The sequence below is a fragment of the Grammomys surdaster genome, unplaced genomic scaffold, assembly GCF_004785775.1.
Source record: "Grammomys surdaster isolate TR1022 unplaced genomic scaffold, NIH_TR_1.0 576, whole genome shotgun sequence".
In the NCBI taxonomy this organism is placed as follows: Eukaryota; Metazoa; Chordata; class Mammalia; order Rodentia; family Muridae; genus Grammomys; species Grammomys surdaster.
The window spans coordinates 348,700-366,286 of record NW_021604995.1 but is presented as its reverse complement, the minus strand read 5'-3'; positions in this window follow the sequence as shown (position 1 = coordinate 366,286).

The window sequence follows — 17,587 nt, the reverse complement described above, 5'->3', positions numbered from 1 at the left end:
CTCTGCTACAAGTTCCCAAGCTGTAATATTCCACTTCACCTTAGGCCCAAGGGAATGGAGCCAGCTGATCTTGGTTTGAAACCTGTAAAACTGTCAGACAATGTAAACTTTTCTGAGTTAAATTGATTCCCTCACATATTTCATAGGAGCAATGGAAAGTTGTAGCATCCAAGTATATATTCAGGTATACCTGCATGTGTATAAAATATTGATATACTGCAGCACTTACAGGACAAAATATTACCATATGTAATATCACCCTATATTCCTGCTTAGAAGTCCATGTAAAAGAGTTACTATAAAACCATTAAAAGGAGGCAGAGAGCTCACTGGGGCAGAATACAGAATGTTATAACCTATGAGTCCAAAACCAGAACTGCTCTCCAGTAAATGTCTCTGGAAGGACTCACAACAAAGTATCAAAACTTGCCTTTCTCATTTGTCCTTAATAAATCTAAGTTGGCTATTGTCACTTCTTGTCCAGGTTTCCTTATTCTACTTGGAGATGAGGCAACTGTCTCCCAAGCCACTGGCTCAAGGTAGCCTGGGTGACCATTGGCTCCCCTGAACTTACCAAGAGACAAGATTCTGTCCCTCTCCAAGGACTCACATCATTTGGAGGTCTCACCAGGGACATGACCAGAGGAGTACAGGATGGAGATATATGGCCTCCAGAGGAATCAGAGGATTCAGAGACTCATATAGGGTGAACAGAGGCTTTCTCTTGTGAATAGAAAAGGCACATGTAGTGGTCAGAATCCAACTTCATGAGTTCACCCCATTATCTGCACTCTCCTGAAGCTTAAAGGTTGATAACAGCTCTGCATCTGAGAAGACTGTCACCCAGAGGACCTCAAATGCCTCAGTCATTAATTTCCACACCCAGCATGCCAGGTGACCTCCATCATCTTTGTGACTGGCAAAGCACGTTACCTCTTACTGGCCCACTTCCAAAAAAATATCTCAGAGGCATGGTCACGTGAGTTCTGAACATTTCCTTCACCCTGGGGAACCTGATACTGAATCAAGCAGGGGTCCTGGACCCAGAGACATCAGCCCACAGGTTTCATCACAGGTCCCATACAACCTCTGCATCAATACTTACCTCAAGAAAGAATAAGCATTGGCATCCTCTACCTGGGCATTTTGACTGTGGTTGAATTAGCCTGTGGATGTTCTAGGCCACGCACTGTATCTGATATGGCCTCCTGGAGCCTTCTCACACTGGATCTCTACCTTATTTCATAATCTACAGAAACTTCCTACTTAACTTTTCTCACATTGCAGCAACAGGAGTAAGATTAACAAGATTAAAGGCCTCTGGCTCCACAGGAGCTGAGTGGGCTCCTCCCTTCCCAAGGCCTGCTGTCATGCCATCGCTTCACTGCTCACCACACACCACAACAGCCCACTTCCTCTCTTCTGGATGTGGGAAAATTAAACCTGACGGCTTTACAAAGAGAAAATGAATGAAAATCGCTCCTAATTTCTATCATGGGCCTCTGCATCCACCTTCCCAACCACTAGCCTTTTCTGTTGTCCACAGGCAGCAGTAAGTAGATTAACTGTCTCTGTTGGGGATTCCCCTCTGGAAGAAGGAAATAAGATGGGAGATAAACTCCCCTAAGAAACGAAGGGCCTTCAAGGCATCCTAGGTGGTGTATTTATGAAAAGATAGAGAGTGGACGGGATATGTTCTATGGAGGTGAGGTATGGGGGAAGGAGGGGTCTCGGTAGGCCTATGCTAAGGCATCCCTTCCCCCTGCGGGACCAGCCACATGATGACATAGTATAGAATAGTGTTTACTCAGGGAATGGGGAGGGGAGTAGTAGAGGCAGAGAAAGGCAGAGAAAAAAAGAGAGGGAGGATAGGGAGAGAGAGAAACAAAAGAGGAGTAGAGGCTGGCCATGAGCATGTGGAGAGAGAGTGGGGAAGGAAAAAGCAAGGAGCAAGAGAGAAACAAGAGAGCAAGGAGGAGGCAAGCAGCCCCTTTTACGGTGGGTCAAGCCTACCTGACTGTTGCCAAGTAACTGTGGGGCGGAGCATACCTGGTTGTTACCAGGTAACTGTGGGGCGGAGCTTAGACAGAATGCTAACACTAGAAGAATGGAATGGGGTAGAGTTCCTTGTTGAGTACTTTTAGGAATGAAGAGCCTGCACAGTCCCAGGCTTTGACTGTTATGGATACCATAACCGCCATGATGGATAAGAACTGGGCATCATGCTCCTTGCTATCCCAACCTGCGCTATCGCCCTGAAGGATACACACCCGATGGCCAATCAACCACTTGCTTTGTTCATCCACACAAATCCCAGTTATCATCATCCACCTGCTGATGAACCGACTGGAGTTTCTAATACTTTCCCCCTCTAATCTTACAACTCCGCCCACCTAGGAAGCCTCCAGCTTATGGGCATCAGCCTTTTCCCAATTCTGATCATGTACACCGGACTGTAGGAAGCAAAGCTGTCTGTGAACTACCAGTAATAAGTCTCAGGATGGGCAGGTAAATGGGAGAGCTGCCTGCTTCCCTTTGCTTTCAGTCACAGGAGAGTAGCTCTAACATTATCCCTAATAAAAACCAACATCGTCAATATTAAGAATGTCAGCACTAGGAACTTACAGTAAGCTCAGGAATCGCAGTACAAGGCATGTGAGAATGATAGATTCGGGCTGGGCGCTGCGTGACCCTAGAGCAGCACATACTTTCACCATGGTTCTGTGAAGGCAGGACTTAGCGACACTTTGTGAGGAACTGAAGCTCAGAGGGTAATCCATTCCGGTTCACTACTACACGAGCCGCCCCATGAATAAAATCAAATCTAACTGAAGTCAAGAAGACGTGCCTTCATTCATCTTGCCAAACTTACATAGACACAGTCCAACGTCTCCACACAGTTTTAACAATTTCTTTTAGCTGGGATTGCAGTTCTTACATAGGCCCTCTAAAATAGGGACTTCCCATTTACATGAGCACCGATGTACGTTTTTTCATACATAAGAAGTTTGAAATGCCCACATGGATGTAAGAGTGTACGTGTGTGTGCATGCACAACACTGATCACAATAGAAAGCCCATCAGGACACAGATGCTTTCTTCCGTCAAAGCAGCTTGTTAAACTAGGTGTGGTGGCCTGTAGTCTCAGCCCTCAGGGGCTGAGACAGGAAGATCAAGAGTTCAAGGCCTGCCTTCAAAAAGTAAATAACTGTCTTAACTGGCTGTTAAGAGCCTATGCACTCCTCTGTGCAGCATCCTTCTAATAAATGAACATTTTCACTTTTCAGCACAATCTTAGAATTGCATCGACATGCCACTCCTAAGAAGATGAAAGCAGTCACTGTCAGAGTGGGATGGACTCTACCACACGGGGGCACACTTACCATCGTTTGTTCCAATAGATCGGCCAGTGTTGTTGCCATTTCAGCATCAGCCCTCTTATTCAATTCCTCCTCCTGAGGCTACCATTTTATCAGGTGACTGATAGGGAGATCCGTGCTGTATGTGTTATTAGGAGAAAAGACTTCTGGCTTAAACCATGATGTTACTGGAAGGTTAAAAACGTGAAAGGACGTATCGAAAAGTATGTAAACTGTAGTTCAGTCCTCAGAGGACTAACTTCCAGATACAGGTGCACTATAACTTATAATGGCATTGTGCTCCAAGAGACCTAATGCACCAGTTGAAAGTATAAATAAAAACTACATTTAAGGTGGGAATGGTGGTTCATTCTCAAAATCTCAGCACTGGGGGCTGGAGAGATGGCTCAGCAGTTAGGGGCACTGACTGCTCTTCCAGAGGTCCTGAGTTCAATTCCCAGCAACCACATGGTGGCTCACAATCATCCATAATGGGGATCCAATGTTCCTTTCTGGTGTATCTGAAGACAGCTACAGTGTACTCATATACATAAAATAAATACATAAATCTTTTTTTAAAAAATCTCAGCACTAGAGACAGTCTGAGAAACATGACTACTGTGAATTTGAGGCCAGCAGGGCTACATACTGAGTGCCAGGTTAGCTAAGACAACAGATTCTGCTTCAGTAAATCCAAATAAAGGCTGATGAGCTGGCTCAGCATAGGTAAAGGAACCTGCTGCCAAGACAGACAACCAGAACCCAGATGGTAGAAGAAAAGAACCAATTCTCAACCAAGTTGCCATCTGCAAACACAAGAAAATAAATGTCACAAGAAAATGAGTAACACAGTAAGTAAGTAATGCCCTTAAGGGGTTGAAGACCTGTGGTAAGAGCAGAGCATGTGCCTAGCATCCCACAAGCACCTACACAAACAATGCATTTAAACCACATGCTAAAACCATTATAGCTTAGCCCAGCCTGACACATGCCCAGAACATTTATGATAGCCTCCAGAAGGGCAAACCATCACACACAAACCTGGCAATGATAAGCGTTTAACCACTTATTGTTATACATGTAAGTAAATATGTAAAGCACAGACTGTCTGAAATGCTTTCACACTATAGTACAACGGAAGCATTTTATTTCAAACCATGGTGTGATGGTTTATATATGCTTGGCCCAGGGAGTGGCACTATTAGGAAGTATGGCCTTGTTGGAGTAGGTGTGTCACTGTGGGGGTGGGCTTTTAAGACCCTCACCCTAGCTGCCTGGAAGTCAGTCTTCCACTAACAGCCTTCAGATGAAGATGTAGACCTCTCAGCTCTGCCTGCACCATGCCTGCCTGGATGCTTCCCTGTTCCCACCTTGATGATGATAAACTTAACCTCTGAACCTGTAAGCCAGCCCCAGTTAAATGTTGTCTTTATAAATAGAGTTGCCTTGGTCATGGTGTCTGTTTACAGCAGAAAAACTCTAACTAAGACACATGGTAAACCAAGGAATATTCACTTTTTAAAAATAGAAATCTACTAAAAACCTGAGTGTTGACTTGTACTGGGACAAATGTAATAGAAGAGAGTTCTGTACAACTCATTCCCTGATGAGCTACAGTGTGGCGTTTACTGTAGTGGCCACTTTGGGATAATAACATGGATCTGAAATACAACAAGTACCTCAGGGTAAATACTACTGCTTAAAGAGCATACAGGTAAAATAAAATGTTACTGATAATGTCACTCGTTTCTTACTTTGTGCATGTGTGTATAAGGCACTTTGCTACACATGTGGGTACCAATAGGTCCCAGGGATCAAACTCAGGTCATCAGGCCTGGGGCCAGGCACCTTACCTGCTGAGCCAAATCATCGCCCTCTATTTCCTTTTCCTTTCCCTTCTTTTGTTCTTTCTTCCTTTCCTTCCTTCCTTCTTTCTCTAATGTAAATTAGAATTTGAAGAATTTGAAGAGAATTTGTAGAGAATTTGAAGTTAGATATGTGGTTAATGCTTTATTTTCATCAAATAAAGCAATTATGGAAAAATAGCTCTCTGGAGACTTTCCACACAGTATAGGGTAATCTTCTGTTTCTAGTGTGAGAGGTTTTTTTGGTTTTTTGTTTTTGTTTTTGTTTTGTTGTTGTTGTTTTGTTTTTCGAGACAGGGTTTCTCTGTATAGTCCTGGCTGTCCTGGAACTCACTCTGTAGACCAGTCTGGCCTCGAACTCAGAAATCCGCCTGCCTCTGCCTCCCAAGTGCTGGGATTAAAGGCGTGCGCCACCACCACCCGGCCGAGAGTTTTTAATATTTATTTTTACTTACTTCACATGCATGTGTGCACAGTATGTGACTGTGTGTATGCATGTGTGTATGTATGTGTATGTTTGTGTGTGCATGTGTGCACTTGAGTGTTGACATGTCAGAAAAGAGTTGGATCCCTTGGAATGGAGTCAAAGGTGATTATGAATGTGGATGCTGGGGACCAAACTCAGGTCCTCTGAGAAGAACAGCAAGCACTCTTAACCACTGAGTATCATCACTCCAGACCCACAGTTTTCTTAAAACACAAAGAAATGTATCTTAACAGGGTTCTCCACATTATCGTAGTATAGGTTCATTCCAAGTGCATCCTTTGAACAGAAGCATCCCAGCAGATATTACCAACCCTTACATTGACTGTGTTAACTGAGTCACTGATGAGGAAAAAAAGAGTCAGAGTTCCAGTTCAAATGCTCTCATGCTCATTCAACTCCTATGTTTTTATTCAGTGGTGCTGAGGATTGAACTGAGGGCTTCACAGATGCTAGGAAAGCCCTCTCTGCCACTGAGCTACATGCACAGCCTTAAAATAGCTTATGAGTAAACACTTGCATATAAGAAAGAAATGTAGTAAGAAATAAAGTCTTCCTCTTCTTGCAATCCTGTCTACAGCATTCAAAGTTTTCCTGGTCTTAGATTTAGTGAAGAGTAAACTCAGATGGTTTTATCATGTTTCTAAGGTTCATTTTCAGTATGTTGGAGAGTACCAGAATAATTCTTTTTATTCATTTATTTATTTATCTTATTGGATATTTTATTTACATTTCAGATGTAATCCCCTTCCAAGATGTAATCCCCCAGGAACCCCCTATCCCATCCCTCCTCCTGCTTCTATGAGGATATGCCCCTACCCACCCTTCTACCTCCCCACCCTCCCACCTCCCCACCCACAATTTCCCCCACACTGGGGCATCCAGCCTTCACTGGACCAAGGATCTCCTCTCCCACCTATGCCCAACAATGCCATCCTCCCCTACATATACAGCTGGAGCCATGAGCCCCTCCCTATGTGCTCCCAGGCTGGTGGTTTAGACCCTGGGAGCTCTGGTTGGTTGGTATTGTTGCTCTCCCCATGGGGCTGCAAACCCTTTCAGTTCCTTCAGTCTTCTCTCTCACTCCTCCATTGGGAACCCCATGATCAGCTCAATGGTTAGCTGTGAGCATCCACCTCTGTATATTTCAGGCTCTGGCAGACCTCTAAGGAGACAGCTATATCAGGCTCACCAGAATAATTCTAATTAATTTCTCATAGGTTCTGTTCCAGGGACTATAGGGTGAGTTGCTACACTTTCAAACAACTATACCTGAGTATACATTCTAACAGTAACTAAAGAGATTCTGGTAGTCACTGCCACCCCTGTTCACTGTGTCCCCCAGAAATTGCTCCACTGTGACATTTCTGTGTCTAACCCAAGAAAATGGTGCACTGGAAATGTATCCTGTTGGACACACTACCAAAACACCTCATGTATGTGTGACTCCTGCTGCCTGGTCAGGGAAAGGCTGTTCCTGAAGGCTTTGCCACAGTGGTTAAAACTCCACAAGGCTTCTCAGCAGAAGCAGTACGAATCCTCTGGTGCCTGGTAGAGGCAGTCTTTGTACATGTGGGGCTTCTGTTAAGGATTTTGGTTGCTTTTGTCTTTTTTTTTTTTCTTAACATGCAGTGAGATGACCACTGCAGTTGAAGAATTTTTCCAACTCTACACACTTCCCAGTCTCTCTCCAGTGTGAAGTCTATGCTTAATTAGGTATGAGCCACCAATGAAAGCCTTTCCACACCCCATGCACACATACAGTTTTTGTCCTGTGTGAATTCTCGGGTGCATAATAAGGCAGGAGACTCCAGAGGGATATTGTTCACACACACTACATCTGCACAGCTGTTCTCCAGTATGAGTCCTATAGTGAAAAACAAAGAAAGAACGGAGGCTGACTGACTTCCCAGAATGGACACATTCAGAGGGAACATCTCCCATATGGGTCCTTTCATGCTTCATGAAAGCACAGAAAGCAGGCTGGTGAGATGGCTCAGCGGTTAAGAGCAAAACTGCTCTTCAGGAGGTCATGAATTCAAATCCCAACAACCACATGGTGGCTTACAACTATCCGTAATGAGATTTGATGCCCACATAATAGGTGTCTGAAGACACCTACAGTGTACTTTGGGTGGGTGTGGAGGCAGCCAGGCCAGAGCAAGAGGGAGAAAGGAAGGAGAAAAAAGAGAGAGAAAGACAGAGAGAGAGAGAGAGAGAGAGAGAGAGAGAGAGAGAGAGAGAGAGAGAGCACAGAAAGCACTGAAGGCATTCCTGCATTTAGTGTAATTTGAAGGTCTTCCCACATTTACCATGACTTAAATGACTCCTCTCCCACATGAATTCTTTGATGCACAATCAGGTTATAATTGTTGAAGAAGGGTTCTCCAGTAATAGGCCTCTTTCTACTGAGACTCCTCTGGTGCCCAGTGAAATGAGATTTCTGACGGAAGGCATAGCATTCATTTCCAAACTCATTTCTGCTTCCCAGGGTTTATGTTCTCGAATCCGAGACCACCTCACATCTTTCTCTGCATCACTGCCTTTGTGACAACTGCACCTTACAGACAGAGATACACCGAATCATTGCAGGAGGCACAGGTTCATTTCTGTCCAGTGTGCTATCTTTAGAGCCTTTCTGTCAGTGACTGAAACATTCACATAACTGAAATATTTAAGTAAAGCTTGCTGATGGCACACTTTTCTTAAAGGAACCCTCCAACATGAACTGACGACTGAGCAGACTTACACTGCCCCCAGGACTATAAAAACTACACCCTTTCACCTGACCTCTCAGTCTTCTTTGATGGATGACATTCTACTCAAATGCCATTTGGGGCATAGATGGTATATTTCTACCTGTTCCTCATATTCCCGGATTTCTCTTAACGAAGATAAAAAGGAACTAACCCTGATGAATCTTCCCATGTTCACAAAATTAAGTAATTCTTGAAAAACATCCTGAGTGGATGCTTCCATTGGACTTTTCTTTCCCAAGCTAGGGGTAAAGGAAATAATATTTGAATTCTTCTAGGTGGTGGGGGGGAAGAAAGGGTGGAAAAATCTGGGATTAAAAATGGTGTCATATAAATCCTTAAATATGCCAGGCAAATATCTACTAATTTGACTCTGCCCATTCTGTACACAATTACCAAGTAGGGTCACACCTATGAGAAATGTATACCCAAAATCACAGCAACACTACTCCTAACATGTCCAAATGTTCACCAACTGGATGAATTGTGAATACATTCTTGATTTACATACATCAACAACAATAAGTAACTGTTTGGGTGTGGTGGTACATACTTCCAATCCTAACCATGACAAGGTTGAGACAAGGGGATTAGGCATTAAAGGCCAGCCTGGTCTACACAGCAAGATTCTGTATTTTAACAAGTTAAAATGACTATTAGCAAACCCCTCAAGCACAATTTGTGAAAGAGGGAGACCTCAAAAAAAACATCCAGTATGTTTACTTCATAAAAATCCTGAAACATGTTCTTGCCTCTATTTTCACTATGTACATTATATAGGAAATGTTTGGGGAAAATGTATGTGAGTGCATTCAGATGCACACACACACACACACACACACACACACACACACACACACACAAACCAACAAAATAAGCACCTAGCTAGACATCCATAGATTTTTTTTTTAAGATATGGTCCTGCAGGATAGGGAAACATGAAAGATAGGAAAACTACTTTCGATGAAAGCCACTCATGGTAATTGTGTCACCTTGCCTCCAGTGTTTGTAGTCTCCCCCTGGCTCCTTTCAGAGCTTTCAGCCCATAGTCATTGTCACTTTTTTTTTCTTTTGTCTAGTCTGTGTCAATCGGTCCAGATATTCAAGAGAAGTTCCAATCCCCACCAAATGTCCCTTTGCCTTGTGCTGATTTCATTCCTCTTAGTTTTGAAACACAAGTTTGCTCTTCTGAGAAAACCAGCATTGGCATATAGCAGTGTTAAACGGAAGGTAGGCTTGGAAGCAGCACCCCAAGATTCACTGTTCCTGCACTGCTGCACTCCTTTCAGCAAGAGAACAACTGCCTTTCCTAACACCTTGATTTTACCTCTCCATAATTAGGCATTACTCAGGAAAACAAAAATCTAGAAATGCCTTTTGACCTTTAATCTATCCAATTCAACAATGAGATGCCAATAATACAAGTACACTTAATAATACAAGTCACAATACAGTGACTCTCTACTTCTCAAAGTATTTTCTGAATGTCTCCTTCTCTCCAGGGGAAAGTTGTTCCCAGCATCACAAAGCAAATCTCTGCAGTATTCTGTCTTTGGTGCTGACACTGATGGAGCCTAGAATAGAGTGAATGCGGCCATATTTTCTCATCATCATTGGTGGTGTCTGATTTCCTCCTATAAGCTCTGTTAAATCCCATACAACAGAAACTGTCTTCTAAAAAGGATGGTCTCAGAATCTCCTTGGAACAAGTGAGAGAAATATGTCTTCTCACATATAGCTCACCAACATAGGATTTCATGCATATAGTATCTAGACAACAGTCCAACTGAACTAAGGATGGAGTCAGGATCTCCAGGATTTCTTTTAGTCCTAACATAGACAAGTGAACATCTATGCAAGTGAACATCTGCCCCAGCAGATAGTCTAACGAATTAGGTTGAACACACCAATGGAGATCATTTCTTTGAAATGTGCAGCATTTTTTGCCCTAGTCAATATTCTACAGTTGTGTATTCCTTAAGAAAATAGAAACACTTATCTTAAAATTCAAATGGAATCTGAGGGAATTCTGAATCACTAAAACAATCTTGAAAAAAATAAACTGGAGATTTTAGATTTGTTGACTGCAAAACTTCAAGAGAGATAGACTATAGACCAATAGAACAGAATATAGAGCATGTATATAAACTCTGCATTTATGATAAATGACTTTCCACAAGACCAGTCCATGTGAAAGAACAGCCCTTTTCAGATAATGGTGAGAAAAAGCTGGATATCCAAATGCACAGGAATGAAGTTGAACCCTTATCTTGTAAGGATCTACTCAAAACGGGTCATGGTCTTAAATATAAAACACAGCACTATGAAAGGTTGTTTTTTCTATAAAAGTTCTAGAAAAAGCTGGGCACGATACACTGTTAAGAATATATCCTAAGAAAATTAAGATTTAAGAGACAAAAACCTATTCAACACGTTAAGGACCCTCCATTTGCACTAGTTTAAAAATATGAAACTTTTCTGATGTCTTTCAACAGATGAGCGGTTTAACAACCTCAGCAACTAGAAAATGGAGGTCAGTTTAAGCTACATAGAGAGGTAACTGTCTCAAAAAAAAATTCTTGTGAATCTATAATTATTTCAAAACTGTTGAAACACAATGATGGGCAAAAGCCTCTGACTAAAGAAACATAAATGTCCTAGGGAAACTGAAAAAACCTGAACACAGATGGGTGTCAAACAATAGTAAGAAATGACTGTTCATTTGCTTAGGTGTGGTAATGGTGTCAAGAGTTATATAGAACAATGTTCCTACTCTTAAAATACAAGTAAAGAAATATTTAGAAGTAAAACATCCTACTTAAAAACTTATTTTCAAATGGCACATACAAATAAATTAATAACATATATGAATAAAAATATATGTAAATGCAGTCATATTCATATATAAAATGTGAACATATATGGTCTTATAGATATGTATATAATACACACAAAAATACATATAAGCCCATTACATATGCAGGTCAAATTCACAAATACAGGTATATGAATATCACATAACATATATTATCAGCACATAATATATAACTGTTACATATTACATATATTAACTGCTAAATTTATACAATGGACAATGGGTGTTCACTATTCTTTTTCAATTTTGTTATAATATTTCAGATATATAATATGTCTAAACTCAAAGTAGTTGGGAAAGATGTAAATGCTTCTGAGAGAAGTACTCTACTATGGTCAGCATTCATCAAGGACTTGGCAAGAATTTAGTAACATACTTCTCAGAAACCATCTAGTAGAAGGTTACAAATGAGCTCATGGGAGAAATATAACACCAGCAGGAGCCTTAAGAAATCCATCAGTTTACCTAACCTGGGAAAACTATTAACTTGCAAAATCTTACAGACATGTTTTGAAGCAGCAGCAAACAGGAACGCCAAGAATTTCAGCCTCTAAGAAGTGAGACTAGGATACAGCAGACGGTTCAAACCACAGGCTATGCTGGCCAAATATGGGATATGTTGGGCTTCCAGCTGCTACCAACAGCTGACAAGTGACCCATGGTCAAGGCCATTTGATCTCTTTACTACATAAGCTAAATACACTTCTAAAGGTTCCAAGCAAATTTTTTTAAAAGGGCATTTATCCAATATTTTACTATTAAAATGTATTACATGCTTCAAGGAGTATTGCTAAACCTGAGATTCTCAAGGAGAAAAGAGCAAGTGTACAATTCAACAACCACAGCAAGCTATACTTAGGGGTGCACCCCAGATGGTCAGCAGGCTGTCTCACCCTAAGTTGGGATTTGAGAGAGCAGCCCCTGCTGGCCTCTTAAAGTTCCTCTTATAGGAGAGATAAGGAGTTTTCAGCCATGAGAGGATTGGCTGTTTCACATTGTTAGAAGGATACAAGCAAAACAGAAGGGGCAAAGGCAAGGATATAGATCAAGTGAACAGGGTTATAAGCAGTTTACATCAGACCTAAGAAACAGGCTCTTACTCGGAATTACAAAAAGAAATCTTCTTTAGCGAGGACGTAACAGAGAAATTGGGACTTATCCCTAAGCTAGGACTTAACATAGATTAACAGAAACTTCTTAATTATACATAGAAACCTTATTTTGCAAAGACATAACACAGGACAAACAGAAACTTAATTACAATTAGAAATGTTAACTTGCAAGGGAATTCTTTTTAACTGTCTTAACTGTTAATAGTTCTGAACTCTTAGCCTGCAAGGTCTATCGTTCCCGTTTTGGGCTCCCACTAACTTGCCAGGTATATTGCTCCTGTTTGGATTTCACCATATATCAATGGTAAAAGCACTTGCTTAACAAATGTGAGGCCCAGTGTGCATTCCCTAACACTGCAAAAAATAAAAATAAATAAATAAATAAATAAATACACCACCTCACTGTAAAATAATGTACTCGTTGCAGGAAATCTGGAAAATACGCGAAATGTTAGAAAGCACAAAAATCATCCGTTATGTCAGTATCAAGTCGTACGTACATTAAATTCTGATCCCCTACCTAGAGGGTCATTTAACACAGTTTGAAGTCAAATTGCTTATTCAACTTGGATGTGTACCCCACTTAACACTATAGTATAAGCAGTTCCTACATCATTAACCTCTTTTGCTCAGCATAAAAAATGGCAAATTCTCTTTAGAAGCTGATTCAGATGATTCCAAAGTACTATGGTAAAATTTAAAAAAAAACTAAATGAAAGGTTGTGTGATGGGTTAACAGCCTTCATTTTACAATGACACAAAATGAAATTCGGATGTACCATCAAAGGAGCTTATATCTAGTAAATACAATTTTATCACGCATTAACTCTAGTTATGCATCTATACAGCTCACTATGTAACTGTGATTGCTTCAAATACATATATATATATATATATATATAATGATATACAGATCCATAAAGATTTCACACTCATACACATATATGTGTGAACATACATATAAATAGGTACATAATACATACATGTACACATAAAATTCCATATAAAACCACAAATACAATATATGTCATATACACAAATACAGACTTAAGCATACATATAACAACCGAGCACATAACTGCTACATATTACATGTAGTAAATTTAGATGATGGGCAAGGGGTCAAACAGGTTGGAAAACCATCAGGCAATAAAAACGTGATTCACAAGGACAATGGTCAAGTGTCTCCTAAAGTACTGCCACAAATGGGGGGAAACCCACTAAAAAGCGCGTGTGTCGTGATGGTGTAAATTATAGTCCTGATACTCAGAAGGCTGAGGCAGGAGGAGGTATGAGCTTAAGGCTAGCCTAAGCTACATAAACAGTTGTACGTTAACCTGTGCTACACAACAAACTCATTTCAGAGCAAAACAAAACCTAAAAACCTGCACGTTCGCATCAGGGAAAGGAGGACAAAGAAACACGTCAACTCAACCTCTCCATAAGGTGACTGGTTTCAGACCCTGGACCAGGGACTAAGATGTGTATTTTACATATCAAAGCAGACCTGGCCTCCAGATCCCCCACCCCCACCCCCATCCCTTGTCCCTACTTGGCATACACTGCCACCAACCTTGAGCTTTACAGCCCAGGGGTTGGGCCTGCCCTTCCCCCAGAGGCTCCTCCCTATATATTCCAGACATTTCGCATTTTGTCCCCCCTTCTCTTCCTCTCCTCCTCCTTCCCTTGTCTCTTTATGTGCCCTTTCTCTCTTTTTCTTCCCCCTTCCCCCACCCCTTTTTCCCCATGTCGACTCCCCTGGCTTTAATCTTTGGGGCCAGTGAACTTGCCCTAGAGCAGCCTCGTAATAAACTTATCTTTAATATAACTTAATATGGCTTGAATTGGTTCATTTCACGGGGGGTGAGGGGGAGACAAAGAAATAACCTAACAGTGACTACTACCCGGCAGGGAAAACAGTGCTGAAAGCTCCGAGTGTAGAGTGAAAAATTATAGATACTGGGTATATAGAATTCTTTTTAGACATATAAAATATTCTTTAGGCTTTCTTTATAAAGACATGGAGAAACCGAGGCATGAAGCAAGTTAGGAATGTGGAAAGACCAGTCACCATTACTGGAACTGGCCTATCTGCAAAGAGAAAGGAAAGAATGCAAGTGAACTAGGTGGAACCAAGCTGGGAACCAAGCTGAGAACCGCAGTGAGAGGGCAAGGCCGAAGTAACAGGGCAGGACCACATTCTTGAGAAAGATAATCGTACAGAGAGTTTTCACCTGACCCTGACTCCCGTAGGTTGGGTTCCTTTGGAATGTTCCACTATTTTTATGTTATACCACCTTAGCAACCCCTCACCCCCTCCCCATTCCTTGGTTTGTGGTTTTTCCCTTTAAAAACCAATCTCAAACTGGCTGTCGGGGTCAATTCAGCTCCTGCGTAGGCATACGAATTGACCGGCAGCTAGCTGTCACGCCCTAATAAATCTCGCAATTGCTCCGGTACATGGTGTCTCAAGCAGATTACTGGGTGGTCGAGACTTTCTGAGATTTGAGTGAGGGTCTCTGCGGAGGTCTTCACGAGTACCACACAATTGGTGACAAAAGCAAGTGGCAAAGTTCAAACTACATCAAGCATATCAACTCTGATGTGTTTATAAAGAGATAAAGAGAATATTCAGTGGGTGTGTGGAGAAGTATGGGGGAAGGGGGTCTCTCAGCGGGTCCATGCAGAGGCATCTCTTCCCCCTGAGGGACCAGTCACACACCTGTATAGCATAGAATAGAGTTTATTCAAGGCATGGGGAGGGGAGCCAGGAGTGTAGGAGAGGGAGAGGGAGAAGGAGAGGGAGAGGAAGAGGGAGAGGGAGAGGGAGAGGGAGAGGGACAGGGACAGGGACAGGGACAGGGAGAGGGACAGGGAGAGGGACAGGGAGAGAGGGAGGAGAGGGAGCGTGAGCGAGCACGAGCGCAGAGAAGTAGAGGCTGCGTGGAGAGAGGGAGAAGGGAAGGGGAGGGTCGAGGGGACAGAGAGAAGCTAGAGGCAAGAGATTAAAAGCTCAAGAGAGAGGGGGCAAGCAGCCCCTTTTACAGAGGGCCAGGCCTACCTGGCTATTGCCAGGTAACTGTAGGGAGGAGCATACCGGCTGTTGCCAGGTAACTGTGGAGGTGGAGTTTAGACAGAATACTAACAAACTCCAAACACTCACACACGACACTCCATACTGCTTGAGGCAACATGTATTCTAAAAGAGAAAGCTCTACAATGGCCAAGGGGACACTGAAAAAAAAAATGCTAGGTGCATTGCACACCCACTCTGTGATCTTGTAATTACAGAGACAGCCTTTTGTCATTCACTCGGCAAAAGTTTACTGAACACTTACTGTGTGCCAGACTCTCTTCTGGGCAACGTTTAAGCAGGGGATCTGATTTTGTACTGTAATGTAAGAGAAATCGAAGAACAAAATATACCACTCTTATCATCAAATACTCACTCTACAAACTTAGGGTCGGATCTGTACTTGTTTTCTGGGTTAGGGATACCTGTTCCATTCTCTTACCGCTGCTCAAGCAAAACTCAGAGACTGCACTGCCCAGTACGGCAGGCTTGTGCTCTGACTTCCGCTTTGATGTAGGTTCCTCAGGACTCTAGGCAGTTATTGAGCTAAAGGAGTCACAGTTTAAAGTGATGGAAGGTCATGATTTTAATAAGTTCCCCTGTTGTCTGGTTAGAACACAAGCGAGGAGGTGGTTGGATTCTGGACATTTCTTAGAGGTAAAGGCAGTGGATTTTGAAGACACAATGGGGGGAAGGGTGTGGCTAATAGAAAAAGAAAAACAAAACGTCGAGGCGAACGCTGAGGAATGGAGAGAAAGAAGTCATTTAAGGAGACTACACTAGATGCTGAATTAAGAACTCACTTAAGTCTGGGATATCTGACCTCGGAAAGGAGTGGACATCAGGGGCTTGTGGGTAAAGGCAACCCAGTCCACGTCTGGAATGGCGGATAAGGGAAAGGGAACACCCAGGGAGAGAAGGAAGGTTGGGGGACTTCGCAGCCTCTAGGAAGAGAAACCAAACACACAGGTGCAGGGAGGGGACGCTGTCTCTATGAGGAAAGGGATTGAGGAAAGGCAGAAAAAGGGCTGGTGGTCAGAAAAGCACAAAGAAAGCTTGGGAGTGGACACAGTAAACAGTAGGTATTCCAGTCCCTAACCCTGAGACGGAGAAGAGGAAGGGAGGAAGGAGCTGCAGTCTGCATGTGCACTTGCAGGGAAAGCAGCAAGATCCATACTGGCGGAGGAGTGCGAACCTCAGGGAGGCTGACGCAAAGGAAGAAAGAACTATTCTCCGCGTCCTGCGGGTTGAGAGCACTCGTGACAGTACGCACAACAAACGGCCACCAGCCTGGCCTCAGCTTCAGATCCCAAGATGCCCAGACACGCAGGTCTAGGACTCTGCTCCGCCTCTGCGGAAGTCGCGGGGAGGGGGAGAGGGAGGGGGAGGGAGGGAGCGGGAGGACAAAGGACGAAGACCTCACCTAAGAACCAGGGAGACGCCCACTCTCCTCCCAGGGCACAACCCCCACGTGGGATGCTAGAGGTCTGCGCATGCGCGCCCCAGGCTCCCGGATGAGGTGTTCCTGAGCTGCCTTACGTCACCAAAAGCTGGGCGTGGATATCCCAGAAAGAGCGGACGCTTCCTTTTCCGTTGCGGTCTCGAGCTCTGCGGCTTTTAGTCCCGGCAGACTGCTGAGGCTTACTGAAACGAAAACCTCGAGCCACCTGTCCAGACTGCGCGAACCTCCTACGTGAGGTCAAACTTTTGCAATAGTACCTACCTACTCCTGTCGTCTCCCCTCCCACCCTCTGCGGGATATGACTCTGGGCACCCAGCCAGTCCAGTGCCCTTCCATTTGTTACCCCTAGGGATTAGAGGTTGCCTTTCCTCAGCAATTAAAGAATTAAAAAGCAGGGGAAATCTCTAAAGTGACAGCAGCAAGGAAACTGAAACGCAGCACGCAGGAGCAGACAGAAATCAGCCCATCTAGAATGGCTTTTATTAGGGGGTGAGGAAGAACACAGAAAAGATCTTCTACAAAGCAACCCGGCTTCTCCTCCAAGACAGTTTTTTGTTTTTCGAAGGGTCTTCTTCCCCTAGTTTTGGAGAGTTCGGTTTGA